The sequence below is a fragment of the Dipodomys spectabilis genome, unplaced genomic scaffold (genome assembly GCF_019054845.1).
Source record: "Dipodomys spectabilis isolate Male_0828 unplaced genomic scaffold, ASM1905484v1 ptg000140l, whole genome shotgun sequence".
Lineage (NCBI taxonomy): Eukaryota > Metazoa > Chordata > Mammalia > Rodentia > Heteromyidae > Dipodomys > Dipodomys spectabilis.
Window position 1 is genome coordinate 36,991,210 of NW_024870817.1, and position 13,843 is coordinate 37,005,052.

At 35.5% G+C, this 13,843-nt stretch overlaps 1 protein-coding gene across 2 annotated transcripts in view; it reads right to left on the bottom strand.

The window, feature by feature from the left end:
• Rab3c (RAB3C, member RAS oncogene family) overlaps positions 1-13,843 on the bottom strand; it is a 218,889-nt gene that overhangs the window by 101,743 nt on the left and 103,303 nt on the right. The window lies entirely within an intron of this gene.

A 13,843-nucleotide genomic window follows, 5' to 3' on the forward strand; every position in this document is an offset into this window, starting at 1 on the left:
TGTGGTGGTTGAAATGTGGAGAAGGGATAACTCAAAATGGGAGATAATAGCCTACAATACAGAGTTCCTCAAAAAGAGACTGTACATAACAGTTAAAATTGGGAATCAGAGACAGACACATGGAAATGGCTCTGTTACACTCCATGGATAATTGTGCTAAACAAATGATTTCTTGGGAGAGGGACATACAAAGAAACAAAAAAAATTCTTATAAATATGTTAGAAACAATCGCAAGAAAGAAAAACCATTTGGTCCTTATCTTGGGGTTCATTTCGCCTAACATCAATGTATTTGACCATTTCTGCGTGTCTCAGACATATATTAGTTGTCCCTCTCCCACAGTATAACCTCTGTTTTCACTGTATTTGATGTTGGTATAATTTGGAGTGGGGAAGGGAAAAAACAAATTGTTTAAATAGTGATACAGGTGGACCCATTGCAACAACGAGATGTACAAGACGTTATGTCGAAAAACAAACTTTACAACTTTGGTGTGTGGGGGGGATGTGGATTGGGAAGGGGAAACAAAGGAGGAGGCAACAATGCTTGATAAGAAATGTACTCATTACCTTACCCATGTAATTGTAACGCCTCTGTACGGTATTTTCACAATAAAAAAATTATTCCTTATTTCAACCTGAGGATCTGAGGTATCATTTCTAATCCAAATGTTCTTCAGCTTTCCCTTTACCAAAAGCCTTGGGGACTGGGGTCTGGCTTCTGTTTCTTACCATGCTTTTGGTGCTCATTACTTTGGACAAAATGTGATTGTCCTTCTACTTAAGTCTGTATCCTCTTCCTTACTTATCCTTGAGATGCCTCCTTTGTCTGCAGAAGGCATCTCAGCTCTTCCCCCACTCCCAAGATTTAAAGGCCTAATGTTTTGAATGACACAGAAAGAGCTCCCTTTACAATGAAAATGAAATATCAGGGAATCAATGTTACCATGGACTCAAGCTAGGTATGTTCTTAACTCTCAGGCTTTCTTCTATTTGGATACTTATACTCCAAATGGCAAACAGTGAGAAACTTAAGGTTGCTTACAATGCTTAATTTGTGTGACATATCCTATTTGGTTCCTATAAGTTCAGAGAAAGATGATGAAAGAGGTTAGGAATCAGTGAATGATCCTGAGACCATGTGGGCTGCATAACAAGTTAGATGAGAAATGTACTTATTACCTTACTTATGTAACTGCAACCCCTCTGTACATTACATTGACAATAAAAAAAGGAAACTAAAAATTAGCTAAGGGTATTACTTTTCATCAAGCCAACAATAATGCATTCTACTGTTGGATCAGAGAAAATCCTGGAATGATTAGAAGATGCTTGTTAGGTATGATTATGGATACAAGGTTTCAGGAATAGGACAAAAACAGGGTATAGCTCTAAAATAGCAGAAACAAAGTAAAAACCAATGGAAGATCTTCTGGAATATACTCCAGGGTCAGAAGACAAAATAAAAACTTCAGCATATGAAAAAAACAAGAGGAAAATTCTTTAAACCTAGAAAAGATATCGTAATAAATTTGAAATGATAGAAAAATCAGGTTATAACCTGAGAAATAACTACACTGTACCAGAAAGGACAGAGGCTAATATCTTTAATGGGTAGAGTGGTAGTAAAATATTAAACTTATAATTATAAAATGTATTAATAAATAATTATAAATGCTTGTAAAAATTAAATCCCAATCATAATATTAGAAACAAAAAGCTGCCTAGTTACATTCCTATATAATAGATTTTACCAGGCAATCATTTGAACATTATTGCAATTTGCCTGTTTTATAAATATTATGAAAATGTAGATGTTAGGAATGTCACAAACTGCAAATCAGTGAGACAACTATACAAATTCATTAGCCAGAAAGAAGCCATTGTTGAGCTTTATAGTTAGCCTTAGATAGATAGTGGATTCATTTCAGTTAACAGTATACCTAACAGTGAAATGAAGTAAATATGGAAAAATGCCAAGGTTAAATTCCCAAACATTGTTTAAAAAATCAAGGTAGGCTGAGAAATATTGTAACATATTTTTAGCTCTCGGAAGAGAGTCTATTCAAAAACATTCCCACATATGGCTCAACTTCATTTTTTTCCAGAATACCTTATCTAAAATGTAACTTGCCCAGCCCCCCCCCCCCACTAAGCAGCAACTTAAAATGACTTTCTTTTTTCCATTGGTAAAGTATCTTCCTACCATTGACTGAGCAGCATCTGTGCAAGCCGGAGGACTGTACCTGATGAGGTCCCTTTACAGTGCATTGATTTTCCTTACTTTGTCAACAGAGGGAAACAGCCTGCACACTGCAGACACTGCTAAGTGGTGACCTAGACCCTCCCTGTCAAGAGACATTTCAACACAGACACTGAATAATGTTGTGTTGGAAACTGTGGCTTTATCTCTTTCTTCTTGACCTTTTCCAGTGATGCTGTCCCCTTTTCAAAATATGTTAATTTTATTGTGACAGTAAAGGAACTAGTTCTCCTGTTATAAAATGCTTCAATTTCACATTGTGGGTGTATTTAATCTTCGAGACAGAAGCCAAGGTTCCATTAAATTGTGATTGAAATGTCACAGGAAGCTGCTAGAAACCACAGGATTGGAGAGCCATTATATATCAAAATTTCTTATGAGAAAAAGAGAAAGAACAGGAAGGAGGAAGGGAGGGAGGGAGGGAGAGGAAGGAAGGGAAGATATGGACACTTTCAGACAGTATTTAAGTCACATGATAATGCTGCCTTTCCAACATCGTTCTGATTTGAAACCAGAAACACAATCTAATAGGATATATTTGTAACCTATCAAGGAGGATACAAAATCTCACCAAGCAGGAGAAATGTAATAAGAAATATAAGGCAGAAATTTCCTCCCAATTTCAAAGAAAATATAAAGAATAAACAAATTTAATAATTCCATACCAAGTTGACTCAGTGTTGGTTTCAGATATCAAAAACAATTTCTGGATTACAAAGTCCATTTGCATTTTCGTCTATTATATCAGGAAGAAAATAAGTCAGGAAAACACTTCATTATATTTGACATTTGCTAATGATGGTAGAACATTTTTATAATGTCAAGTGCTAATAATGTAATTGAATGAGAACACTCTCAGAAGATAACTAAAATGGTGCCTCTTTCCTCTGTGTAAAGGAACTGGCTCCCACCCTGGTTTGGTGTTGTTCCTCTCAGTTGTCTCAAGTAGGAATGCCTGCTGATTTTCCACACATATGGGCTTCTACAGATTGAAAAACACACCTGGAAATTTCTAACATAAAAACAAGAGATAGAAATGGAACTAGAATATGGAAATGTTTCTTCTGTGAGCAACAGCTTTCTTTTCTTTTTAGAGAAAAGAAAAATCATTTCAGTTCATTTAAATATTTTGATATCTCAATTATGTTTTCATGAGACATTTTTGGCTTTAATGATAGTTTTGATTAAAAATATTTGAATAGATGTTACAAGTGAACTATAAAATAAAAAACACTAGCAGCTTGGTAAATAGTAGCTAGGAATTTTTTCCATTTAAATGTTGGCATTTCTTTGTTTTGCCTGCAAACCTTCCCCCAGATAATACTTTTAACTGCATGTACAGTATTCCAAAGCCTTTCTGAAGTCAAGCAGAGAAAATACTCAGTTTTAAGACTGAGGAAATAGCTTTCATTTGTAACCTAGAGATTATATTGTAATTTGTTTCTTGGGTAGTTGGTTATTTTTTTCTGAATCACATTAAAGTGGAAATGAAATGTCAATAAAGGAACAAAACTTGAACGATATCAGTACATTCAAAATACATTTACTGGATTTCTAGATAGAAAAAAAATCAACTAAAGAACCCAAACCCCTATTGCATGATAAAGCAGGTATTTTAACAGATAGATGAATCACATTTTCAAGTTAACTGATCAAAAACATTGGGCTAAAGAAAACAATGTGTGATTACTCAATTGAGAAGTCAATATACATGGGGGCTGGAAACACTGCCATGCAAGATGTAAAACACACTTTTACTAATGAGTTTTCCAAGGACACAAAGACGCAAAGTGAAATAAATATTCAGCCAATTTCTGATCAAGCAAGTGTCCATCCCTTCACTAGTACTTTGCTACTTTAGTATTCTTTGGAATAATAAAGGAAGATTAAATGATGCTTTATATAGCTTAATATGAACACTGACTTATTCATCTAACCATTCAATAAAAAAATCTGACCAATGGCTATTACTATTTAGGAATTGTGATAGGTACATCATAAATTTATTTCTTCTATTCTACATATATATATATATATATATATATATTGAAAGATGATGAGCAATGGGGTTACAGTTATATAAGTAAGGTGATGAATACATTTCTTTTTGAAGACTAATACCTCCTCCCTCATTTTCTCCTGCTTTCCACTCCCTACTCCCCTTCCTCCTAAGTTGTAAATTCATTTCCAACATAGTGGCTAGTGAGTATCATTGTTGCATTAGTCCATCCTTTGTCCTGCTGTTTTCATTAATCAAAATATTATACTTCCTATATGTTTACAAAAGGTTAAAGCCAATAAAAATTGCTTCTAGAACACAATGCAACACTTACAATTTTAATAGGAACAGTTTACTCAGAGATGGAGTCCTCTGATTCATAGTTACCTTTGTAGGTTGGATTATGTTCCTTAAGATGTATGTTAAAATCTTTTCTCCAGAACCTTTGTTTGGGAAATGGATTGTTGTAGATGCAATCAGAGTAAGTAAGGTGATACGAAACTAAGGTGGCCCCTAATCATGTGCTGAGTTTCTTCATAAAAAGAAAAAAAAGACCTCAAGCACACAGACAAGAAAGCCATGTACAGGCAAAGGCAGATGCTGGAAAGCTATCCTACTAGAGGACTGCTAATTGCTGGCAACCAATCAGAAGCTAAAAGATCGAAAGGGAGCAGATTCTCTCCTAGAGCCTTCAGGCAGAGCATGACCCTACTGACCCTGTAATTCCAGACTTCAGATTCCTCTTATTTTAATTAACCTAGGTAGTGGTTCTTCACCACAGAAGTTCTGGGAAAGTAATATAGTTACTGACCTCAGTCTGCTATCTTTATGATCAGAAAGAAAGGGATATACATTTCACAGCTACCAAATCTGTTATTTTGATATTGCAGAAAAAAGTAAGGAAAATAAAAGATGGTCTTTGGAGAAGTCTAGCAGGGCCTCATTGTGAAATTACAAAAGAATATAATGCTAAAATGTACTACCATATTCTGTTTAAGTAAAAATAGTTCTATTGGGATGGTTTGATATAGCCTCCTACTTTGAAAACTTGATCATAAGTCTTTCTCCTTAATTCTGTCTTTCTTTCTCTTATAGCTATTATCTGTCTATCTGTTTGCTAACTACTTACCTATCTAATCTATTTATTTTAACATATGCCTTACTAGAAAGAACAATGATGCTTGGTGTATCAAAAATTATATATCTGTACTTGTTTGAATTTTATCCCCAAATGATTGAGATATTGTCTCAAAATAACATTTAAAGTCATGATTTATACTGAGACACAAGTCCCTGGAGAACAGAAACAACCAAATGCTGATTGCTGATTTGCGTGTGTGTGTATGTGTGTGTGTGTGTGTGTGTGTGTGTGTGTGTGTGTGTGTGTGTGTGTGATTCTTAGGGCTTGTACTAGGGCTATGTCCCTGAGGTTTTCTGCACAAGGGCAGGGCTCTGCCTCTTGAGCCACAGCTTCTCTACAGGTTTTTTAGTGTTAATTGGAGATTAGAGCATAAAGGACTTGCCATCCTGGTCTGGCTTTGAACCATGATTCCCAGATCTCAGCTTCCTGAGTAGCTAGGATTACAGGTGTGAGCCACAGCACCCAGCTGATATTTACACATCACATCTTTTGTATCTTGTCTCTTTTTTCCAAGTTGAATTTATTTTGTCCTTTCCATAAATAGACATAAAACCATGTTAAATTTAGTCTTACAAAAATATCAAGCAAAATACAAGGCTTATTTTATGCTTTCTTGTTGCATCTTTATATTACTAAAGCAGAAAGAACTTTTTTTCCCTTAAATCAGTTAATAGTCCTTTAAAATAAGATTTACAAACCCCCTTTCCCCACCAATCTTGTGAATTCATTTACATACACATTGCTATTATACGTATCTGTGTAACAAGCCCACATTTTAGAACAGAGCACTTATAAAAAAACTAGCTTCTAAATAGGTCTTCCATCAATTTAAATGCTCTCTTTCCATATTATTCTTTATCAATCCTCTTCACACCAGCAGATTTTACTGATCAGATTTTTCTTGTCATGATGTTTCACTTTAGAAAACTAAAACCTTCATTTTACAATGGCACCCACTTCTATATTAAACCTAATAAAATCTGCCCAAGGCAGACAGATAAAACTTGACCTATTATTTCATGGCAAGGTTGCCATGGCAATTCATCTTTCCTGGCAGAGAGGAGAAGCCAGAGGCCTTTGACTCTACTGTCAGTAATACCCTGACATATCTACCAGACATAGGTTTCTGTTCATGAAAGGTGGAGACCATTTTAGGAAGGCTATTTCAATACTTAGATGATTTTTTTTCCATGATCTTAATGAAATTTATAACAAAAACCATATAAAGATCTTTACTCATTTTACTTCTGGGCATTTTTATAATGTTTAACACAAAGGTAGGGGAAGTCACTATTTTTGCTTTCTTCTAATTAATCTTTTTGACATGCTTCTTCCCAGTGGGATTCTGATTATGCTCAACTTTTCAAAACCTGGAGGTTTTGAAACGCAGGCAATTTAGAGCTCTTAGTCGAGGTTGGAGATTGTTTTGCTATGCAGACAATATAAAATGCTTGCATCAGATCAAACGCACTAGTTTAAAAAAACAGTGGGATTTTTTCAGTGGGATTTGTACTGTGACCTTAAAATTGGCAATTAAGACTTAAATCAGGCTACTGACAAAGGTGTGGGAACTTTCACTTACAGAAGCCCAGAGTTCCATGGTTGTTTGGCTGCTGTCTGTTTAAGCAATGGATTTGTTGATCGGCATTTGACAGGGTATTTGTTTCTTAGAGAGGGATATAAGGGTAAAGAAGGCGAGGCAGTAGAGAGGCCTTGATTCACACAGGTTAGTATTATGGCTATGTTATGTGAGTTTCCCTTGCATCAACAGACACTGTAGCAGGGAGCACTTTACCATTAACCTACTTCCAAATGGTCTGTGTCCAGGATGAGGCACAGCCTTAGGATGAGGCACAGGATGTCACGAGGTATCTGAAAAAAGTGAAGCCGGAGCTACATGAATATTCAAATCTTCCTTCTCGTGACATTGTGCAGTGTGAAAGGGTTATTGCCCTCCTTGAAGATTTTATACAATGGAGTCAGCACTCAATGCCTGTTGCACAGCAGTCGTGCGTTACAGGATAGGCTTCCCCCCAAGAAACCAAGTAAGAACTGTAATTATGTGTCTAGCAGACCAAACATCTGTCTTCTTGAATCCTCCACGTGGAAACAGCAAGGACTAGGAAAATGAGGATTAGAAATGGTGAGAGGATAAATCAAACTCCTCTTCTCATCGTTCTGGCAGCGTGGGGATGTAACCCAACTCCTGTATGAGTGCTAAATAGGATATGATCAGGGTATTTAAAACCAGGCTTAATAGTCTGATCTTTTGTTTTAGTTTCTATATAATAAACTTCATTTGTTGTTCTATTTATTGTGCCAGTATTGGGCTTGAACTCAAGGCCTGGGCCTTTGCTTTTTCATTCAAGGCTAGTGTACTACCACTTGAACCACTATTCCACTCACAGCTTTTTACTAGTTAATTGGCGATAAGAGTGTCCAAACTGTTCTGACCAGGCTGGTTTCAACTTGTGATCCTCAGATCTCAGCCTCCTGAGTAGCTTGGATTACAGGCATGAGCCACTGGACTTTTATTTTGAGAAGTTTTAGGTTCACGAAAAATGGAGCAAAAGGTACAAAGATTTATTATATACTCTCTGCTCCCACACACAGCTTCCACTATTTATCAGTATCCTCCACCAGAGAACCACCAAAGTGCTACATTTATTTAAACCAGTGAACTTATACTATTACAGCAGGGTCCATATTTCCATAGGCTGGGTATTGGTGATGTGTATCTTATAGATTTGGACACATATGTAATAACATGTATAAACCATTATACTATCACAGTTCCATTGCTCTAAAATTCCTTTGTGTTCTGCCTCAATTGTTTTAAAGAGAATAAAGAAGAACTGGAAATCTTGGGATATATTCAGGGTATGGTTGATGATGGGCATAAATCACAGGATAGAGCATGGAAAATAATACCAAAGTCTATTTAACACCAGTGCATTTGCACTTATCAAACTAGCCACCAATGAAATGTTAAAACATTAAAAATGGACTGATGGCGCTAAAGTTGGTAACTTCAAAAAGTTTAGGCAACAATTCTGAGTCACAACACTGGAAAAGGTACAGGTCATACCGAAAACCAGCTTTCTTTATACAAAGTCTAGTCATGTTTCTATCATTATGGAGAGTAAAGAATCTATATCTATACATATGTGTATATATTTATATATGAATAACAACCCATATATTTAATATTATGCATCCCATGGTGGCCCTGGATTTGAATGTCATCATTTGGCTTTTTAATAATTTCCTTTTGTAATGCTTTCAATCTTGTCCATCTTTCCAGTCTCAAATTTCATTCTTCAGCCAATCTTCACTGTATTCAGTCCAAATACTCCATTAGAATTGTTCTTGTTAATGTAGTCAATGACTTCCTTGTTGACATGTTCAATTTTTACTTCTCATCTCATGATAGGGATGATGACATCTTATTTCATTAAATTCACTGTTCCAGGATATGAGTCTACGAATTGGTTAGTTTCTTTAAATTTTCTTCTTCAGTTTTCTTTGCAAACTCCTGTTCAGATTACCTCAAAGATGTTGCACAAATTTCCAATCTTCACAGACGTTGACCCTTGGTACTATACTAACATTTGTATATGGTATATACCATCATAGCTAGTCTCATATCATGGAGAGGATAAGGACAAATTGGTATGTCCTGCAGTTGTCTCCAGGTAAAAACAAAGTCAGGGTAGATTCCAAGAGATAGATGCTATTAAGCTGGGAGAAGGTCTTTAATACAGTTAAACACAATCAAGATGATGGGAAAGACTGTGGAAATGGGTCAAGGAGTGAAGGGATTGGACTGATCTTTATCCTTTGTTCATTTATCTACCATGCTCACTCTATAGAGACCAAAACAATATTGAAATATTGATATATTGAAATCTCGGCATCTGAAAATTCACTAAGTGCTACAAATTCAGCAATATAGACACACACACACACACACACACACACTTTTTATACTATAGTATTGAAGAAAGGATATGAGTGTATATTGAAGATGAATTCTTGTTAATTATGAAAAAAATATTGCTGATCTAGAATGGGAGAGAAGGTATGACCTGGTACTGTGATTTGATCTGGGGTACTTAAATTCTTTGGATTTTCTACTTTCTAACTGAAGCAATTATACCATTTTTTTTTTTCTCAAGGCAGCTTTAAGAATAAAAAGTATACAAAAGGATTCTTTGTGCATATTAAATCCTCAACAAATAAAATTCACTTTTTTATTGTAAAGGTTATGTACAGAGGGGTTATTGTTATACAAGTAAGGTAATAAGTACATTTCTAGCCAAACTTATTACCTCTTCCCTCATTTCCCTCGCTCCATCCCACCCCCAAAGTTATATAGATCATTTCCAACATGTTGTCTTGTGAGTATCAATGCTGTTGCGTTGGTTCCCCCTTGTCCTTTGTCTCACCATTCTGTTGTTCCCCTTCCCTTCCCTAATTCAAAAAAACCACACATACAATACCAGGGCACCAAAATCTAATACAGTGTGAACAGGGGACATATGATAGGGGGAAGAACATACAAAAGAAACAAAAAAATTGCATAGTACATTAAAAACAACAACAACAAAGATAAACCTCTTGTGTTCATGTCTTGGAGTTCATTTCGCTTAGTGTCATATGTACATAGCTATTGAGCTATTCTGCTCATCTGTTAAGATTATCCTAGATACATACTAATTATTGCAAATAAGGACAAATGCTGGAGGGGATGTGCAGAAAGAGGATGTGCTGGTTTGAATGTACACTTAGACAACCACTTTGGAAAGTAGTCTGGAGAGTCCTCAGAAAGCTAAATATTGGCTTCCCCTATGACCCAGCAATATCAATTCTAAGCATATATCCTGAACAACAGGAACCAGTATACAAGGACACATGCACCTCTATGTTTATTGCAGCACTGTTCACTATAGCCAGGATATGGAAACAACCCAGATGTCCCACCACAGATGAATGGATCCAAAAATTGTGGTGTCTATACACATGGAATATTATGCAGCCATTAGAAAGGACAAAATAATGTCATTTGCAGGGAAATGAATGGAGCTAGAAGAACTCATGTTGAGCAAGGTAAGCCAAGAGCAAAGAGACAAATAACATATGGTCTCCCTGATAAGTGGATGTTAAATCCAAAACTTAAGATAATATGACAAAGTTAACAAGTCTTGAGAAACAAAGGACTTCTACTCATCTGGTCGAATCACACTATATAAACTCATGCTGCTGATCACATATATGGTATATATGTGCACACCGGAGGGAAACCAGAAGGAAGACATGGAACTAGAGGGAATCAGGGAAAAACATACAACAGCAGGACCCATCAGCCGCACTGGACATTGACCAAAATGAACTAAGCAACTCAATGGCAACGATGGGAGGGAGGGAACAAATGGGAAAGAGGGAACAGCTGACGCTATGCAAAACAAAAGAAACGTACATATCACCCAATATGGAAGAAATAACTGTATCACAAAGCTCATAGAACTCATAAATGTTATAGACCACAATAGACAATTTGCCCCATGAAAGTTAGAATGTGTTTGTGATTTTAACTAAACATCACTATTCCACAATACTGTGAAATTGGGGAAACTTAATCGAAATAAAGAATTTGAAAAAAAGAATTCCATTTATATATATATGTATATATATATATATATATATACATATATATGTATACACACCATATTTTCTTGATCCATTCATCTACTGAGGGGCATCTGGATTGGTTCCATATCTTAGCTATGGTGAATAATGCTAGAGTCTTTTGAGGAACGTCCAAGATTCATATTATTTTCACAGCAGCAATATGTAGAGGAAAGAACAAAGACTTTGGGGTTGAAATACTTTGGGCACTACCCTGGCTCTAAGCTGTATGTGCTTGATAGGATTAAATGCCATCAAGTCCTCCTGTATAAGTTTCCTTATATCTAAAGTGAAATCTGAGTTGGAACAGAAGCTTTAGCTAAAAGCAGTTTTCTATAAACTTTAATATTCTATAGAAATTACAATTATTATAAGTCATGTTAATGAGAGTAAAGAATTAAAGCCAGCCTGCCAGCTCCCAATAGCAGGTATGTAAATTCATTACTAGGAGGAAGAAACTAAATTCATTACCATCAAGTTAACCCTTTCTCATTCTACCCCTAGGGAAGAAAAGAAAAGAAAGATAATTGTTTTTTTTAGATTAGCCAATATCCAGGTACTATTCGCTTCTCTCTCCATCTCCCATAAAAAGTACAGTGAATGTGAAGACCAAATGCACACTTAATTTCCTATCATGACTTTTGATTATCTTATTGATGTGTCTCAGGTTTTGTGCCCATTCCTATTTTACGGTTATTTTGACTTTTAATTAAACAAAATAACAAATGATTTACACAGTGCTTTAACATGAAAGCAATTCAAGATTAAAATGAGTCCTATATTTCCATTGTTATCTATCGATAACAAGGATTTAAACACAAGCTTATGCCCGATGAATGAGGTCTCCAAAATATAGAGAAAGAACAGGAAATGAAAATGTAGAAATCAGATACTAGAGACAAAGAAGCTGTTGGATTTCTATGCAAAGCAAAGTGTATAGCAGACAGCTGGCAGTGACAATGTGAGGAATAAGAGGGTAAATGATTGTCTGGTTCTGGGAGAAACACTGGAAAGTCAAACTGAAGAGCCATGGGGAAAGGGTGGCTTGTTCCCATTCTTGATATGACCCCAAATATTAACACTATAATACTTATATGCCCGTGGTTTACAAGTTTTATTAGTTTTTTGTTTTCAATAACCTTTCACCTTGAATAATTGTAAAACTTAGTAAGATGACATTATAGCTAAATAAGTAATCTAAACATCAAAGGCAATTCTGTTTCCCAGTAATATCTTACCAACTGGGCAAGTCTTTAAAAATATTAAACCTGTTTGTCCAGCATTCTGGATACAATGACACTCAGACTGGGGTCCCAGCTGGGGTCATTTTCATACTTGATTTTCCATACGTGGCAATACAATATTAAACTTTACAAAGAACAAAGTCATCCATGCCTCCTAAGATCAATGGTAATTGCAAAGGAGAGTTCAAAATCATATAGCGAATTAGGTGAAAAGTTGGCTTTTTGCCTCCATTTTTTAGTTATTTTGAAACCATCTAGAGATTATTGCTATGCAATTTACTCTTTTCTACTCAGTTCTGATCAGACACCAATGTAAAGCTGAGCCTGATGCTCAGCTCCATATGGGGAGATAATGAACTTAGAGGCTGGGGACAGAAGCCAGCAACAGTAATAATTTAAATTGTCATTGAGAGATACTTACTAAAAACAAAACCCTCAGGAGTGACTATCTCCCAATTCTGAGGATCTATCAGCATTTCTGAGAGAGCAGAATGGACTCGAGACAGAAATGAATCTTGTTGGAGGATAGTGGAAATATTGGGAAGCTACAAGCGCAGACATCCTGGGTTGAAGACTGAATTATAAGGCGTGAACTTTCCTTTGTAGATGAGGTGTTTCTTTACCAGGAAGGTAGAAAACTCAGAAGGAGGAGGAGTTAGAGCTCCATAACATTAAGAGCCCTTTTGTACTGTTATTGTAGGTGCTGATTTTGAAAGAGACAAAGCCTTACCATAAAGCAAAAAATAAAATAAATAAAATATAAAAATCAGAAGGTGGGACAAAATGCACTAATATTTGCACATCTATACCTACAATAACATCTATTCTACTTATTTAATCTGAATTAATTTTTTGTGCTCTAATTCTCTGCTAAGTTAGAAAAAGCAAATTTCCAGGAGGTGATACAAATGAACCAACCCATTATTTTCAAATATAGCAGAAAATATGAGTAAAAAAACACTTATGAGAAGGAGTCTACATTAATTTGTATATAAAAGAGAATAGACAGGCAGATAGATGTGATGTATGTGTGTATATATATATCAGTACACACACCGTGTGTGTGTGTGTGTATATATATATATATATATATATATATATGTATAAAGTTTTAAATTTAAGAAGAGATGTTACTACGATCTAGTAAAATTATTATGGGGAAATAAAGCCCATGTATTGAGAAAAACTTAAGAATTCTTTGTTTTTTATATTAAAATTACTGCATTCAAATAGACAAATAGACCTGAGTCATTGACCAAACAATCCAGCAAGTTTTTCCCACATTTAAATTTCACTGTAAACATGGCTGCTGGCACAAAAAGCCACAAAGGCTGTTAGTATTCTGACTATAATTTAATTTCCAATTTTCAATGCAAAAATGTTTTTCGGGGCTTGTGTGCTAGACAAATGTATTTTTCTTACCATGAAAACAGAATCTGCTGCTGAAGAGCTTATTAACAGAGTCAGAGAAGAGATGTACTGGCATCTATTGATCCTACTCCTACAGG